The sequence below is a fragment of the Brienomyrus brachyistius genome, unplaced genomic scaffold (genome assembly GCF_023856365.1).
Source record: "Brienomyrus brachyistius isolate T26 unplaced genomic scaffold, BBRACH_0.4 scaffold70, whole genome shotgun sequence".
Classification (NCBI taxonomy): Eukaryota; Metazoa; Chordata; class Actinopteri; order Osteoglossiformes; family Mormyridae; genus Brienomyrus; species Brienomyrus brachyistius.
The window spans coordinates 1,425,350-1,442,776 of NW_026042345.1; the positions used below are offsets into that span (position 1 = coordinate 1,425,350).

Genomic DNA, 17,427 nt, shown 5'->3' on the forward strand with positions numbered 1-17,427 from the left:
TGCTTCAGTGGCTGCAAATGGACACCAGAGACAGAGGGTGCATCTCCTCAACGCCAAAGCCTTCTTTTGGGTCTCGACCTGCTTGTCGTGATTGGACCTCACGATGTAAACTCAATCCTTGCTCATCACGGTGAAGAAGATGAACGGCTCCATGCTTCTTTAGAGCGTCTTACTCACATCTTTCCATTCCACCAGCTCAGCGCTAGACAGCTAAACCCTACAACCAGACATACACTTGCAGTGATGATAATTAATTGGTAAGATTTATAATTCTGGAAGTTGCATGGACTTGTCACGTCCCATTGATAGGATGTACTGCGATGGCCACCAATATCCGTTCTGGCCTTGACCAGGTATTCTTTATGGGGGGGGGGGGGGGGCTCTGATGGCTAGCTTCTGACATCAGTAGGTAGGATGAGTGATTACAAAACTATGCTTTGTACTGGGGGAAAAAATCGACATGTTTTGCTCTTTTCTTTTAAATGGAACTCCTCACTATGAGAAGTTATCATGCGCCACGTGACCCAAGTACAGAACATTGTAAAATCCTCAATTAAACAAATACTCATTCGGGTCGTCAAAATGAGTAACAATGGCGTAAAACTTTTGATACGCTAACAGTCAAATATGCCATTCTGTGGAAAATCCATTTGCAAAAATAATGTTAGCTGATGCCACCACAGTAGTCGCTAATTAGCTGGCTAGAAGGAGAGTTATCCAGCATTGGCTTTGAGTTGTTTTTCTAGCCCCTGCATCAGCTATATTAGGGCCTAAGGCCAGTGAGACCCAAGGACCCATGACCTCAGATCAGTTGTTATGGGATCCCTTGCATTTTGCCCCAGTAGATGCTTAAAGAGGACGGTCTTGGGGGGTAATGGGTGGTGGAATAGATGGGCTTAAGCAGTCACTGGGTCAGGCGGTCAGGAAGTCAGCAGGGGCATTTGTCTGTCTCGGGTAGCTGGCTCTTCATGGGGTGACCAAGTGTTCCTGAATCCATGCGTGCGTGAAATTGCTTTTTCCATTTCTGCACCCTCTCATACCTTGTCCCACTATTAGAGGACATTAAGCCATTTCTGCTCTTGTAGCGGTTTTAGATTGACTATACCTCATGGACTATAGTCTTGGTAGTACCACCCATGCATGGGGGCAGAGAAGTAATGACTGACTTCACAGCAAGTGAGCCCTCAGAGATGATGTATTTTCATATCTTATTCAACCAATACTAACATCCCTGTTCATTAAGCACTGGCCCTAATGTCATTCAGGCTATTCACCCAGTTACTAATGGCTTTGTGCTTTTCATCTAATGCTAATGTCCTTTACAGCTTTCACTTAATACTTAGCGTATCTCAGGATATCCTTTTAAAGCTAATGCTGATGTTTCTCTGGTTGTTCATCCAGTACTAATGTTTATCAGGCTGTTATTTAAGTGCCGGGGCTAATGTGCATCCAGCTGTTTGTCCTGAATTAGCACCTTCATACTATAGGTCTAACCCTAACCCCCCTCTGGCTAAGATCTAGCATTAGATCAGGCTCAGACCTAATGCTAACATGCTAACATTCCTCAGGCTGGTCATTCAATACTAATGGCTTCACGCTATTCATATAATGCTCACTAACTTTAGCCCTTCCGCTAATGCTAACATTTCTCCGGCTCATCGTCCGATATTAACGTCAGTCGCTCTGATATTTATGCAGCAGTGCTGATATCGCTTGAGCCACACATCGCTTATCAACTTCCACACGCGATACATGTAACAGCAGCTGCTTTCAAAGCTAATGCCAACATTCCCCAGGCTGTTCATCCAATACTAATGTCCTTCGGCTGTTCATTAAGTGCTAGCGCTAATGTCACATGGGCTGTTCATCTGACACTCAAGCCGTTATGTTGTCCATTTAACGCTAACTTTCCCCGGGCTGTTCACATAATGCAGGGCCCATCCAGCATTAATTCTAACATCCCTCACACTGTTCATGCACACAGTTACATTGCAATGCTATATTAGCCTTTTAGCAAAGTGTTAGTCAGCAGGTCTTCTATTGTAAGCCCAGTGGTCTTTTTCTCCATAAGGTTCTCATTAGAATGTGTTAGTCCCACACAGTCTTATGTAACTCGTTTCAGAAACGGTAACACAATCTATACAAGACACAGGCAGAAAAATCTTTGACCCGTCTAAATGTTTGACTCACACATACAAGGGAAAGTAACGGAATGATGACATTTCTCTCTGACAGCTGTTCATCTGTCTTAATGTAGACTTCTTTGGATTATTTGAAGTAACATTGTGAGAATGTTTTCTGACAAAGAGTGTTTTTTATAAAGGTGTCAAGGAAATTGTCAATAATGAAAAAGTTAATACAGACACATTTGTCACAATCTGACAGGTTCCCACTTTTCATCTCTGCAATCTAATGCTGTAAGTAAAGAAAAAAATTTCTTTGCCCACGCTGTTCCTTTGGTCATTTTTTAGGCTTATTTTGTTTGGCTTTTCGAGCAAATGGCTCGGGTGTTTTTCTAGCACACGATGAGAGAATATGTCAAACGATATTTATCTAATTGTTCAACTCAACAGATGTTTGTTTGTTTTTGTTTGATGGAGCTCATATATGAAGTTCAGGTAATCAAACTTTCTGCTAACCGCTCGTTGCTCCCTCTTCCGCTGTGAGGAGATCGTACTGGTGGTTTCTACAGAACTTGTGTTACATTTTAAGCACAGAAGGGTGAGGGAGTCGTTCAAGATCCGACTGTCCTGATGCCGCACAGACAAATATTTGTCCTTTTCGTTTGCACGTTCAGCGTTTATCTTCTCTTGGGCTGGCCCAAGGTCACGCGGCAGGGATGTGAGAGGGTGTTGCCTGGAAGGAGGCCCAAGGTGAGAAGCCTTCAGACCTTCTCCTTTGTACATAATTAGCAATGACTGAAAGTCGCTGTAAGGAACATTGACATTTAGTGTTTTGTAGTTAAATGAAGGAACACGTAAGACTGGCCTATGCAAGACAGCCTCCTTGGGGTCATTGTGAAATGAAATGGAGCCGGTACCTCCGGTGGATTTATAACGATGAAGACAACCAAATAAAGGACTGGAGTTGTAACAAATGTACACTCGTCTGTTATTTAGACCAATTATCATTACATTAATTTATATTTACCATTTGCATATGCTGGTCTTATATTCAATTTGTCAGCAAGTAATATACTGTATATTCAGCATAATTTTTTAACTTACCATCGTCACTAAAACCAGACTTTCTATCATCTTTACTTTCTAAGATACCACTGACAGCCAGGAGATCAATCAGAAATTAATCTGACATATGCGTGACCATTCTCTAAATGCAGTTGGACAAGCCTTCGCAAATAGCTTCGTAAAGTTTACATAGGTGAGAAAGAAATGTCGATAAACTACAAATATCACGACCAGCAGAGTGCAGATGTCTATAGACGCATAATCTGCCGCTTTTGATTGGTTTGTCATCAAAGTGTCTGTTGCCTTACACACTTCGTCAGCTTACTAAAACGTAACCCATGGATGGATTGTACTTCAGTTATAAAAGGTAAAGTACAATTTTTATTAATAAGAGAACTACTACCATGCGAGTAGGTTTGCACGAGTTCTGTAAAATATTACTATTATTATTATAATAATATAGCATGTAACAGTTAAAAATAAATTATTATTATTGTTGCATAATTCCTATATATTGATGATATATAATATATGATGCCATAATTAAATAATACATCTTACTATTATTATTGTTATCATTATTGTTATTATATGTGATGCTGTTACCACTGTTGCTACTACTAATAATAATCATCATAATGAAACAGAAGAGCTAGATTGAAATTTTTATGTTATTTGCTGCTACAATTTAACCCAAAATAATAGCAAAAGGTGTTTAAAATATTAAGACCATCCAAGACCGAACAACAGCTACTGTAGTGTCACATGATATAAAAACCTCTAACAACATGAAAACACTGACACTCACCAGTAACACTCTGGAGTGACACTTGGATCTATTGAAACAATGTAATGTTTTGCTTGAATTTCCATTATGTTTCAGAATGAGTGATTCTTTAATGAAGCCTAGCTGGAGGCTGGTGCTGTATGAGCCAAATCCATGGCTACTGTACCGTCTCAGTATCCTGTGTCCACTTAATATGTCCGCTTCACATCCCAAACAGCACAAAGTCTATTTGTGGCGGCAAATGCTCTTTTGTAAATACATTGTATGTATGACTTTTATAGTACAGTGGCCTATATCATGGAATAAAACTCCAAACTCTATCTTCAACACCTGGTAAGATTTGTCATATTATTATTATTATTATTATTATTATTATAAATTTTTGGCAAAGATGCTTAACTGATCCAGAGTGCTGGATGATGTCACCATTTCTCTGTTCACGTGGCACCTGATAACCAGGAAATGCTACCATGGTGTCTGGGACAGAGAGTCATGCCAGCAAGCATTAAGAACGGAGACTACACTTTCCAGACGGACACGTTTGCATATCAATTAAACACCAATTGCGAAGCAGTTCTTAACGCAGGGTCGGGTTTTATGTCGCGTAACGACGCAGAGATAAGAGTAGCGGCTTAATTCCTGGAATAACTCTAAACCTCATATTATTCCATTGCTGGTCAGGCATGTGCTGATATCAGGCATATATCAGCAAAATGTTTTGTTCAATAAAGAAATTAGTAACTTTTTATTTACCCATTACCTGCATATAATGGCCCTGGAAAGTGTTATTATTCAAATGATATTTAAAACACCGTGTACATGGTAGCCCGTCAACTCTACATTTAATTAAAGACAATATTGACATCGAGTTCCACTCCCGCTGAGGTGGCAAGCCATGTTTTAATTTGAGTGGGATAATAACTAATTCCCACTAATATGCAAATCATAAAACTGTCGTTAGCAACTTCCACGCCAGCACCGTTCATTTAGCAGCTGACGTTCTACTTCGGAGATTTCTCTATAGTTGCCTCTATATTTTTCATTTCAAAGGAGTGGCGCGCTGGTTAGCACTGTCACCTCACACCTCGGGAATTAGGGTTTGATTCCCCGCCCCCGCTCCATGTGTGTGGAGCTGCAATGTTCTCCCATTGTGGAGAATAACGCTTTACGAGAGAGAACACAAATAATGCAGCATTATGCTATTACGTATGTATTAATTAACCACCAACTAAGACTTACTTAAACCCAATCTCATGTTCGTTCATTATTTATGTATCGTTGCAGATCTTTTATCCCACGCAGTTACAATATTTAATTCTGCAAGCCTTTGTGAACTTCAGAAGGAATTATTAAGGAACTACTGAAGAAACATGCAATAAATAACAGAAGTTAAATACTGATCGCATGTTTGTTCATTAATGAATCATGACGTATCATCTCAAGTAGTAGCTAATTTGTTCATGATTTGTACATCAGTAGTCACTAAGTATTTGTGTCCCCCCAGTAAAGTGTTACCTCGTGGGGTTTTCCCATGGTTCTCCGGATTTCCACCCACAGAAGTGCGGCCGCCAAATTGTCTGTGTGTGTCTGTGTGAGTCAATGGTGTGTGAGTGTGCCCTGCGATGGGTTATTCGCTGCCCTGCACACATTGCTTCTGGCATAGGTTCCGGACCCCCTGCGACCCTGAATAGGAAAAGCAGATACATAAAATGGATGGATACATATTAATACAACTAATTCATTTATGCATTCAGCCATCTTCCAGTGGGGGGCAGGGGGGGGGGGGGGCTCTCAGACAGCATGCGGAACAAGGTAGGGGCATTGTTGTTAAAAATAATTAATCACCATGAAATTAATTACCTCCAAAAAACTTCTATAGCGTATCTACAAGTGCATGTGAATTTTGTCCAGATTCTGTTATAGATTAAGAGTAGCCTAATTTACTCCTCGCTTATGTAACCAAGCATAATAATTCTAATTACATTAAAATTGCAATAACAATGCGCTTCTCGAAACCACAACCAAACACACAGTTAGCCACCAGAGCAAGGCCTGCTGTCAGTCATCAATTGGAGCTTCAGTAGAACTAAGAGTTACGCTTCCTTAATACTTCCTATTATCTGTTTTGTTTTAGAGCAAGTTTGCGCTCATTATTTCCTACCTATTTATATCGATGCCATGCTGAACGGGAAGAAAAACTTCTCACAAGATTACAAAGGGTCAAGACATTGTGTGGGAAGTATGGTAATGAGAGACTCGTGGGTGTTAATCCACTCCGTTTTCTGGTTTTATGTTTTTTTCATTCTAACAATAATAGTATATATTCACTTGCTTAAAATTAAGGCTTTCTATATCAGTATAATGACCATCGGGAAATTCCTATTGCTTTTGCAAATAACAGGACGACCTAATATATTATCCAAATTTAATATAAATAAAAAGCTTCTGATCTCGTATTTTTGGTGTGTTGCTAATATGAATACACGAATCAGCATTTAAATATATTGCTTTTTTGATCAGCCAGTGGAATATGGAGGCTATTTTCTACTGCGCCGTGACAACTGAGATGTACCAGTATCCGCGTCCTTATCGACTTTTTAAAACCGACCCCAGATTTTAAAATACAGGGAAAAAGAGCGCCACCTTCTGGGACAGCGAGGTAGTTACCAGCGTAAGCGTTGGATTGCTGATACAGTTAACAGTATTTAATTGCAAGTTGTTTTTTTGTAAATAATCAAAAACAGGCTTTAGAACCAGGTCCCTATAACAGAGCGAAAAAACAAAGACAAGACTTTGAGCTGACTTGTGAAGTTGGATGTTTTATTGATGCAACAAAAATCGCCTTCCCCAAGAGTACATGAGAGTTATTTTCCTGGGCGCAAAACGCCTTTCAACAAAGACTCTTATGTGCCATTTCTCCTACTCCATTCCCATTCTGAAGACCAAGTGGCCCATGGATTTGACCCTCTGTGGCATCTGGCTGGTGAGGAGACACTGTATGCGAGCCACTGAGAACAGGGATGGTTAGAACCATGAACAGCGACCTCCTATTCCAGTGTTTCTGCTCCCCTTCATGATACGCAGTGTTTCTGCTCCCCTTCACGATACATAGTGTTTCTGCTCCCCTTCATGATACGCAGTGTTTCTGCTCCCCTTCATGATACGCAGTGTTTCTGCTCCCCTTCACGATACATAGTGTTTCTGCTCCCCTTCATGATACGCAGTGTTTCTGCTCCCCTTCACGATACGCAGTGTTTCTGCTCCCCTTCACGATACGCAGTGTTTCTGTTCCCCTTCACGATACGCAGTGTTTCTGCTCCCCTCCATGATACGCAGTGTTTCTGCTCCCCTTCACGATATGCAGTGTTTCTGTTCCCCTCCATGATACGCAATGCTCTTATACCTTTCTAAATGTTACTAATATTTCAAATCTAACATTTAAAGACATTTATGTAAGACATATCTAAGCAAATGTTTTTTTTATTGCTAAGGTTTTTATTGTTATTATTATTATTGTTGTTGTTATTATTTTATTGTTGTTGTTAAACAATGATGTTATTATTGTTATTATTACTTTGTTTACTAACAAACAAGCAAATGAATGAATGAAAATTCCTGAAAGAATGTTTCCTGGCAACAATTCAGAATATTCTGCAAGAAAATGAGACAGGTGGTCATGAAGTCTGCCCCCCCCTCCCCATGTAGGGAATGACAGGCCAACACTTATCCATTATGCTGCACACACACAAAGCCTGTTTCTACCCACGTGACTGTTTTTTATCAGATTGATTTTGCACTGCCTGAGGATTGCTGATAGACCAGATGAGTCCTTATGTTCCTGAAACGGATAACAGGGATGCGTGGGTTTAAAGCAGCAGGATTTTGGAGAGTCAGCCCTCTAGTACCACGGTATGGTGATAAGCTTTACCATATAGTCCAGACTCATTTAGAAAAAGGACAGATATATATATTGTATATATATAAATTGTAGATTTAAAGTGCATTTAACAATATACTTAGCTCTCCATGTGATATTTGGCCATTAAATCTAATTATCCTCTCAGACAATTAAGAGGTGCGAGACATTCAGGCGGGAGCGTAATTAAAATGACGAATGGGTGAAGTCTTACAGTCGTGCTGCATGGTGCTGCATTAGGGTGCATATGTTGCGAGTTGCTGCAGCCACGGGGGCGCTGATTGCAGTTTTAATTATTCACAGGACCGGCGTACATCTTCATGATCTTCTCATGAGGCTGATCTGCATGTTGACTCACGCCCGGCGCTCCGTTCTCCTGACAAACGCCGCGACCCACTTGCCTCCATCTGCCCAAAGGCTTGAGTCGCCCGCTCTGAGGCATCGTTTGTTGTCCCGTTACACGCCTCCCACTGGGCCACCCCCGGTGCACCTGCCAATAGATCCTCACGAAGCCGTGTTGATGCTAGCTGCCTCTTCACTCAAACTGAGCAACTCCCTCGGGCCAGAAAAGGCAGAGAGTGCCGTATGCTGCAGCAGTGAATGCATTACCGCCATGGCTGGGATGGAATCCAAAGTTATGCGCCTCCTAGTGGTGGAGTGAAGAAGTACACCCCTCAGCCCCCTACAACATCACTAAATCATTGCTATTTGGAGCACGGGCATCCTTCCACATGGCCCACAGACATCAGAAAAACACATAAAGTTTCCAGCACCCCACATTATTTTAATCACATTTTAATGGGGGCAGTGTGTGACTCACCAGGTTAAGGTGATGTACTTCTAATGGGATGGACGTTGGTTCAAATCCCAGGGTTGGAAGAGTGATTTCACTGTTTCACTTAAGCAAAGTCCTTAATTACCAATTACTCCAGGGATTGACTCTGACTCTGCTTTCTCAAGAAATTGTACGTCATCTCCAGCAGATACAGTAAAGTTCTTTTCGGTACCCAGGATGGACAAAATCCTGTTAATAAATACAACACTGTGACACAAGGATTCAAGGAGGAGGTTTGGAGTAATGCGGGCGACCTTAAAGGACATCAAACAGAGCTCCGCGTTAGCCACTGGCCTGAAATATCTCTGCTAACTTATTTAATATTCCGAGATTCAGCCTCAGCAAAAAATAAAAGAGAGATAAAACAGTCTATTAAGCAAAACTGAGAAGAAAAAATGCTAAATGTAATGAATTAAATTTTATGGATGGCGCAAGATGGAAATGACAGGATGCACGTCTACACTGTTTCATTACATTCTACAAAATGTCCCAAATAGAATATCACTGCATAACCATTCAGCATCTTAATGTGTGCTGTCAGAGTATAATTAGGAGCCCATTTAGTCCACTTTTAGGGAAATTATTCATTGGAGGACGTACATTGATGGTAGATGCTTAATAAACAGGGCTACAAACACTGGCTTTATACGTCTTTCTAATGGGATCATATTTTATGTATTTTATATTATAGAAAGACTAATTGTTTATCTTCTGTTTTTTCTACTTCATCCATATTGTCGATGTCGCAATATCAATAAAGGAAAGGTAAATGGTTTTTCTGACCTTTTGGTGTGTGGTGTACTATGTATGTTAATGATGTGCCTAAGGATTAATGTTTTACAGTGACGTTCCAGTGAGAAAGAAGGATCACTGTGGTCCCATTCCATTTGCTTTCCAGTGGCTTTTGAAGTACGGCACCTGTTCCACTTTCCTCTCAGGCATGCGTCCAGTCTTGTTTCCTTTCATCCCTTACGGTTCCCCCGGTGGCACTTCCCCAACATTGCATTTGTAGCTGGGGTCCTCTGCGTTTCAGAATTTGCAGGTGCCTGGCATGCAAGCCGCAGGTGTTCTTAAGATGTTAGGAGAATTCCCAAGAAAATAGTCTCTTCAAAGCCAAACAAGCATGTGCAACATTGTTTAATGCTTAGGAAGGTCTACGTTTCTAAGATTTGGTGTGTAATTATAGGGAGGGAGATCATCCAGTAAAATCTAATTTTTCTATGCATCTATCTGTTTCAACCCCTCATCCAGTCTCAGTCACAGTGATAACCTAATTTATCTTACAGTATTCTGTTCTACAATCCATTTCCTCGTCTCTGAACTTTCTGTGACAGTGTCATCCTTCAAATGAAAGAGGGGTGAATTTGGCTCTGATTCAAGGTTGAGTACAGATGCTCTACAAAGCTCCATTAAGAAGACCTACATGCTCATAGACTTATGCAAAGACTGAACACTACCCTACGCTTAACCCTAAACGTAACCCTAACCCCAACTCTAACTCTAATCCAAACCCACCCATTCAGGGATTGGAAGTCAGTAAGAGTTTTTATTCCCACATTATCTTCACTGTAACTGATGTCTAATCTGAGGTAGATACATATCCATCCACCTATCTTCTAACCATTTCTTCAGGGAGGGGTGGAGCCTATATCAGGCAATATAGGGTATGGGACAAAAGACATGATGATAGAACCCTGCTAGTCTGACAAAGGGCACACAAAATCACACAGCCATGCACAAAATCACACGGCCATAAACAAAATCACACAGCCATACACAAAATCACACAGTCATGCACAAAATCACGCGGCCATGCACGAAATCACACGGCCATAAACAAAATCACACAGCCATAAAAAAAATCACGTGGCCATACACAAAATCACACGGCCATAAACAAAATCACCCATCCATACACAAAATTCTACGTATACACAAACTCCTCCACCCACACAGTAGAGGCAGGATGCAACCTCCCAACCACTGAATTGTTACTTCCTTCTTTCTCCACTTTCATTTTCTTTCCTCTTCTTTTCACTGATAGGTCTTACGTGATAAGCAGGTAGCTGAGTGCAAGGGACTCTGCCGATATTCAGAAGACCTCCTTCTGGAGGCCATGCACTGCTGGAGGCTGGTCAGCCACACGGGTGCCTGCTAATTAAAGTGATCTGCGAGCCAGGAGGCTTGAGCCCCAGACTAAAAAAATCCACTTCGGCAAATTTCCCAGAGAGGTTCACTCTGCGTTAAAGGGCCCAGATAATTAAACGGCCATTCGCTCCAAGCTCTGACGGCATTCCCCGCGGGGTCTGAAGACGTTTCTGGCAAGAGGCGTGAAATCCGTGGAGCAGATATATGGAGTCACGCTCCTAAGAGAGATTTTTCTTTGGGAAGTCGCTGAAAAACTGACATTTGGCTCTCAGCTGTGCTGCATCCATGCGCCAATCACATGCTTCCTAGCGTGAGCTTTGACATGTGGATTGTGAGAAGACAGGAGTGTCTCTCTGCTAAATTCACCTTCTGGGAACTGTGTGCAGTTGGAGGGCTTTTATAAGTCTTTGCATTGCCTTGAATTGAACTCAATGAATTTTGAGTGTTGGGGTGCATTAGGGTGAAGCCAGTCTTCATGACACTGTCATAGCTAAAGGGTTTAATAGAATATCTGCATGGATATGCCACAGTTTGAGTCTGCAACCTTGATAATGAATTGAATATGTCTGAAAGAGACTCAGCAATGGAAGTTAGGGAACAGTCAACCATTGCTGAACTCCTCTCTTGATTTGTTCAATAGGAACTAGAGTGCACCCTTGTGAAAATTAATTAAAACAAGTTGGCAGGGCATATCAACATTTCAATATATAATATGATCTCCTCGTATTTTAGCAATATTTGGATATGATTTCGCATAGAATCCAACAATTTAACACAGTCTTTGTAGATCTTGGGGTCCCAATACCATACTTGAATTAAGTTAAATTAGTTTAACTTAAATTGAATTAAGTTGAATTAGTACAGCCCCAGTGACAAACAAAGGTACAAATTTTTACCATTTTTTCGGAGAGTGTATAGGGTTTAAATGCTTGATCATATTCTTGTTGATGAAACTCTTCACTGATTTCAACATACGGCACAGGGCTAGATCATACTGAAAGATGCCTGACCCATCAAGAAATGTAACAATGATGAAAATTCCTACATATGTACTGGGTTGTACCAACATAGTTTAATTTTAAACTGTATTAAATCAAGATTTATATACTACCTAGTTGAAATTTTTAAGGCATTGTAAGGTTTCTCAGGTGGTATAGATTTACAATAGAATGTGTCATATACGGTATATATAAGAATATATAAGATTCACGATCATCTCACAGGTCGTAACAAACTCAACATAAACTAATACTATTTTAATCATAGTTTTAACTGGTTTAACTAATACAGGGTTAAAATTATGATGTGCAACACAACTCTGATCAATCATAAACCAGTTAAAGCCTGGATTTACTAACCCTAGATTAAGTTTAAACCAAGATTAATTTAATTCATGCAGGTGCAACCCAGCCATAATGATGTAACCGCAGCCTATTGAAAAAGTGACTAATGAAGGCATAATGATGGCTTTCTGGAATGAAATTGAAAATTACATTGTAAAAAAATTCCGGCTTGTTTCAATTAATTTGCAATTTAAAGGGTGTAGATGAATCGACTTACTTCAGGCTGGCTATCATGGTATGTAATTGAGGGTTGTCAGGGTATATGGAACTAATCTAACAGGGTATATAGAACTGCGGCCCGCTTCCATATACCCTGGTTTTGAATCAATGAATTGACAGAGGAAGAAGCACTCCGGGGGCCAATCAGCTTTCAGCCGGGGCCAGTGCCCCTGTGACCCCTGCCCCTGTATATTTCCCTGCTCTTTTCACACTAACCCTCTCTGACTTTTTCCCTCCATTTTTTATCCCCCAGCTATAAGCATCAAGTCAAACCCAGACACATCCTCAAACGCGAGGAATCGGAAATGGAATCAGCGGGAAAAGTTCTCTTGAGAAGCCAAACCAAACCCATGGTTTTGGGTGACAGGGCAACGGCGGCTCTTTACTAAACAGGGCAACTGCTGATTCCCGCTGCCTTCCTGGGTTTTTCATTGCACAGGGATGGCTTGGAGTGATGAGAACGACCTACATTTTAATTATCCTAATGGGGAGGGGGTTTCTTTCCAGAAGGTAATCAGCTCTCTCTGGTGTTGCTAACCACAGGAAACAGAAGGATGTTTGCGGCTGTAAATCAATAAATGTGATGGTACATAGATTGAAATGAGGCACCAGACCTGTTAACACGGGTTACTGGAGGTTGTATAGTTTGTGTTAATTATGTAAATTCGATTATAGCCAAAGAAGATTTCAATAATAACGGGAGAGTGAAGCACACAGAGACAGGCCGGATGATTCAGTCCATAAATCAAATTTTAAAAGCAATAATAAGTGAGAAATAGAGAGAGAGATAAAGAGATTCTGGGGAGTGGAAGACTGAAGGGGTGAGTGAGGGCAGCAGAGTGTGGAGGAGAAAAAGAGAGGGAGGAAGAGAGAGAGAGAGAAACTTTCCCATCTGACTGTTTGCGCTATTTACTTGTGCTTGCCAATATGGATTCACATCTGTTGGCTGACTTAGCTTGTTTGCAGCACCCTGCTAGACTCACGGCAGGCCCAGGACAAGTCGTGATAGAAATCACATTAACTTTATAGCTGTCGGACACCTTCTGCTTCCTCACTCACACACATGTTTCTTGCTGCTTCGCAGCATCCTGAGTGACCAATCGCGTCGGGAAGCAGTTAATTAGCCGGCGGAATGATTAGACTGTAGTAATGAGCTTCGGTCCACCCTCGTAAAGTCTATAACCAAAATGTATAAAAGGTAACTGCACGCATGGTGAGGTTCAGGATTAACTTCCTCGGCTGATCCCTGAACTTCAAGACCTGAGTCTCTTAAACTGGTCAAAGATCCGACGCTGTCCGCTAGCGTCATTCACGACTGGTTGACTTGCCAAAGCTCATAGCTGGTTCCCGCAGTCATTGCAGGATTGGACTGCGTGGCAGGTGTTTCACTAAGCCCCGGGGACCAGTGCATCCGTCGAGCCACGTCCAGCCCCTTGAGCGCTGATTGGGCGGATGGCAGTTGATGTTTGCTCTGTACTGACAGCTTCCCCCTGTGAATGCAAACATGCCGCTGAGCTTCATGATGTTAATGCTTACGGACGGCATCTTCAAACAGCTGGAATTGCACATAGACAGCAAGCTGGTTGGACTCAATGATCCCTGCTGTGACGGCTCTCTTCCTCCTGTTCTCACTAGAGGAGCATGCAGGCATCTGGCAAGCTGGAGCAGAAGAAACCCTCCAAAAGCTTCTTTGGATCAATTTTGCGTGGATGGATTTCATTGAATTTGTTCTTAGAAGTAATCGATGAGTAAAACTCTCCTGTTCTCAACCTGCCAAATCACCTTCTCAGAACCGCCCCACATCTTCTGTTTGAAGACCGCTGTTGGCTGGGCATTGCAAGACCATGGTGCTCTCTTCAGAGCATCTCAATGTTTCCATGAAGGGGCTCAGACTAACCCAGTGCAATTCATTTTTAAATCACCCCTGACATGCGTGTGCTGTAATGCATTTCTGCATCATTTATACAGAATAAAACATGAAACAGGGTATAAAGGAAGACAGAAACAAAGAATGAAGATAAGAAAACCAGAAGACAATGGAGGAGAGAAGCCAAAAAGGACCAAGCTGGGAGAAAAAAACTCTGGGGGTCGAAGGTCAAGCTGAGATACTGCCCACACCGGCCACCATCCGGACATATGGGCAGGAAGGCAGAGAGCAACGGTGGTCAGAACATTCATTGAGACATAAATGGACAAACACAGTAGACCAAAACGGCATGTACCAGCGGCTATTGTTACAGTGTGTTATGTGTTAAGGTACTTCAGTAGTGATTTACTTATCATTCACTAAACCAGAACTAATTATACAAGGGTTGTGGCAGCATCCTAAGCACCACCCTGCCTACTTTCCCACGTTCTGGTTACGAAAAGCTAGAATGGAGGATCGATCCATAAACCAGGAACAGGCCAAATCCAAGGCCGTGTGCAGCATCGTGGAAAGTAGACACTCTGATAAGCATGTCGTCATGGTAACCGACGTGCCGTAGATCCACCTCCAGATGAAAATGTTGCCATTTCAATCAACTATAGTTGGAGCATCGCAGCGTGAGACTTCCATCGTTTCCACAGCAGACTGAATCATGAGATGTTCAAAAAGGGGCAAATTTAAACATTAAGTTTTGGAATCTTGTTATTGAAAGCTTTGCTTTTAAAACTGGTGCCCAGGTGAACTAACAAATTACAATTTTGACACACTTGCAGCTGTGATCATTGTAAAGTATGAGAGGAAGTTTGTTTTGAAATAAATGTGTATTACTACTTCAGTCCTCCACCGTAGGTCATGAAGATGCATGAATGTATTTGTGTTTCTGGCCATTGGTCAACATTCATATAGATACAGACCAATCAAAGCGGGTTTTGAGATTTCAAAATATGTCTCGCGGGGGGAGCAGTTTTATGATTTTAATGGACGCACAGCCTGTACTTCAAAATCTTACCAGCAGAGGCCGCCACAACCAAATTTTGTCCTTCGTCTCTCTTACCCGATGGTTGTATCGTTCCAAGCAACGCACTTATATTTTTTGCAAAAACACATGTTACCTTGCCAGCAGTCATCCCTTGCAAATGCTCCAATTCATTCTTCATTTGGAGCAGAAAGTTATTTTAAGTTTTTTTTTTTTTTTGGGGGGGGGGGGGGGGAAATTTGAGTTCTACTGTTTACTTCAAAGTTGCTTGTGGCATTTTTTTTATGCTTTGAAATCTTATTTAAGATTCGGCACCACTGATGGCCTCAGGAATCTGGAGTTTTAAAATACGGAACTGCCTTCCGCAGCATTTACATTTTCATATTAGTATGAAGCTGATTTCCAGTGGGAAATTTCAGTAGTCTTTAAACGAATCAACTTCATATATTAAAAATGGAGGTTAAATGCAAGGAAAAAAAATACCATGAATTCATGGGATTGGGTACAAAAACTGTGAACATGGTGAAATAAAACTTTTGCAAGATTACCAATAACATTTGAGAATCGTAAAGTAATCACAAAACATCTTTCAAAATGAACCGCTGTGACAGTAGATACATTAATTAGGGCGCTGAGGAATGTGAGGGCTGGTAACGGAGCATATTTGAGCTGTTTCTCCAGGGATGCCTGAAAAATGGCTGAGACTGCACTGTGAGCCCAAGCAGCACACGCTCCCCTGTATACAGCTGCTTATTGGCAGAGGAGATAGCATGATCACCAAGGTGAATGTCAGCCAGTGCACTATGGCCATGCTGACCCCTGCAGTTTTCCTAAATGTGGGAATCTCTACTGCATAATTTCTGGTACTGGGGGACAAGGGCGTAAGAGGGGCATGGATACTCAAGGCAGGTTCAGGGAGCCCAACACTTTACAGGGGCCACAGTTAGGGGCATGAATAGCCTGGTAGATTCAAGGGACCCAGCACTTTACAGGGGCCACAGTAGGGGCATGGATACCCTGACAGATTCAGGGGGCCCAGCACTTTACAGGGGCCATAGTAGGGGCATGGATACTCTGACAGATTCAGGGGGCCCAGCACTTTACAGGGGCCATAGTAGGTGCATGGGTACCCTGACAGATTCAGGGGGCCCAGCACTTTACAGGGGCCATAGTAGGGCCATGGGTACCCTGACAGATTCAGGGGAGCCAGCACTTTACAGGGGCCACAGTTGGGGCATGAATAGCCTGGCAGATTCAGGGGGCCCAGCACTTTACAGGGGCCACAGTTGGGGCATGGATACCCTGACAGATTCAGGGGGCCAGCACTTTACAGGGGCCACAGTTGGGGCATGGATACCCTGACAGATTCAGGGGGCCCAGCACTTTACAGGGGCCACAGTTGGGGCATGAATAGCCTGGCAGATTCAGGGGGCCCAGCACTTTACAGGGGCCACAGTTGGAGCATGAATAGCCTGGAAGATTCAGGGGGCCCAGCACTTTACAGGGGCCACAGTTGGGGCATGGATACCCTGACAGATTCAGACAGAGAACTCGAAAACAAACAAACAAACGAAAGAACGACGAATAAATGAATAAATGATGAGTATATTCAGGAAACCATCTGCATGATAAATTATACCATGGGGACATTTTGACATGGCCCCAGCATATCTAGCTGTCTCCTGATGGGGGGGGGGGGGCTGCACTGATGCTCTCCCCTGATATTTAGAGGGCCAGTGTGTGGCTCAGCTGGTTAGGTCTCTGTGCTTGTAATTGGAAGGTAACTGGTTTGAATAATGTCCACAGGAGAATAATCACTCATCCACTGGGCCCTTGAGCAAGACCCTTAACCCCCCCCTCCATCCCCCACGCTGAAATTCTCCAGGATAAATTGTGCTGGATAAATGCCTGACCCTGCACTGTGACCCGCAAGCCTTTTGTCTGTGTGTGTGTGTATGTGTGGATTTTGTTTTTATTACATTGTGGGGACCAATGTCCTAAAAAAAAAAACAAAATCTGTTATTTTGATATTGTGGGGAATATTTTTCAGGTACCCAAAAAAGATCTGTCAATGCAATCAAAAAATTA

At 42.1% G+C, this 17,427-nt stretch overlaps 1 non-coding gene across 1 annotated transcript; it reads left to right on the forward strand.

Annotated features, from left to right (window-relative positions):
* Positions 1–16,085: 16,085 nt before the first annotated feature.
* Positions 16,086–16,242, forward strand: LOC125726358 (U1 spliceosomal RNA). The gene has a single exon (XR_007388165.1). It is a non-coding gene; the product is annotated as a U1 spliceosomal RNA (small nuclear RNA).
* The last annotated feature ends 1,185 nt before the right edge of the window (positions 16,243–17,427 follow it).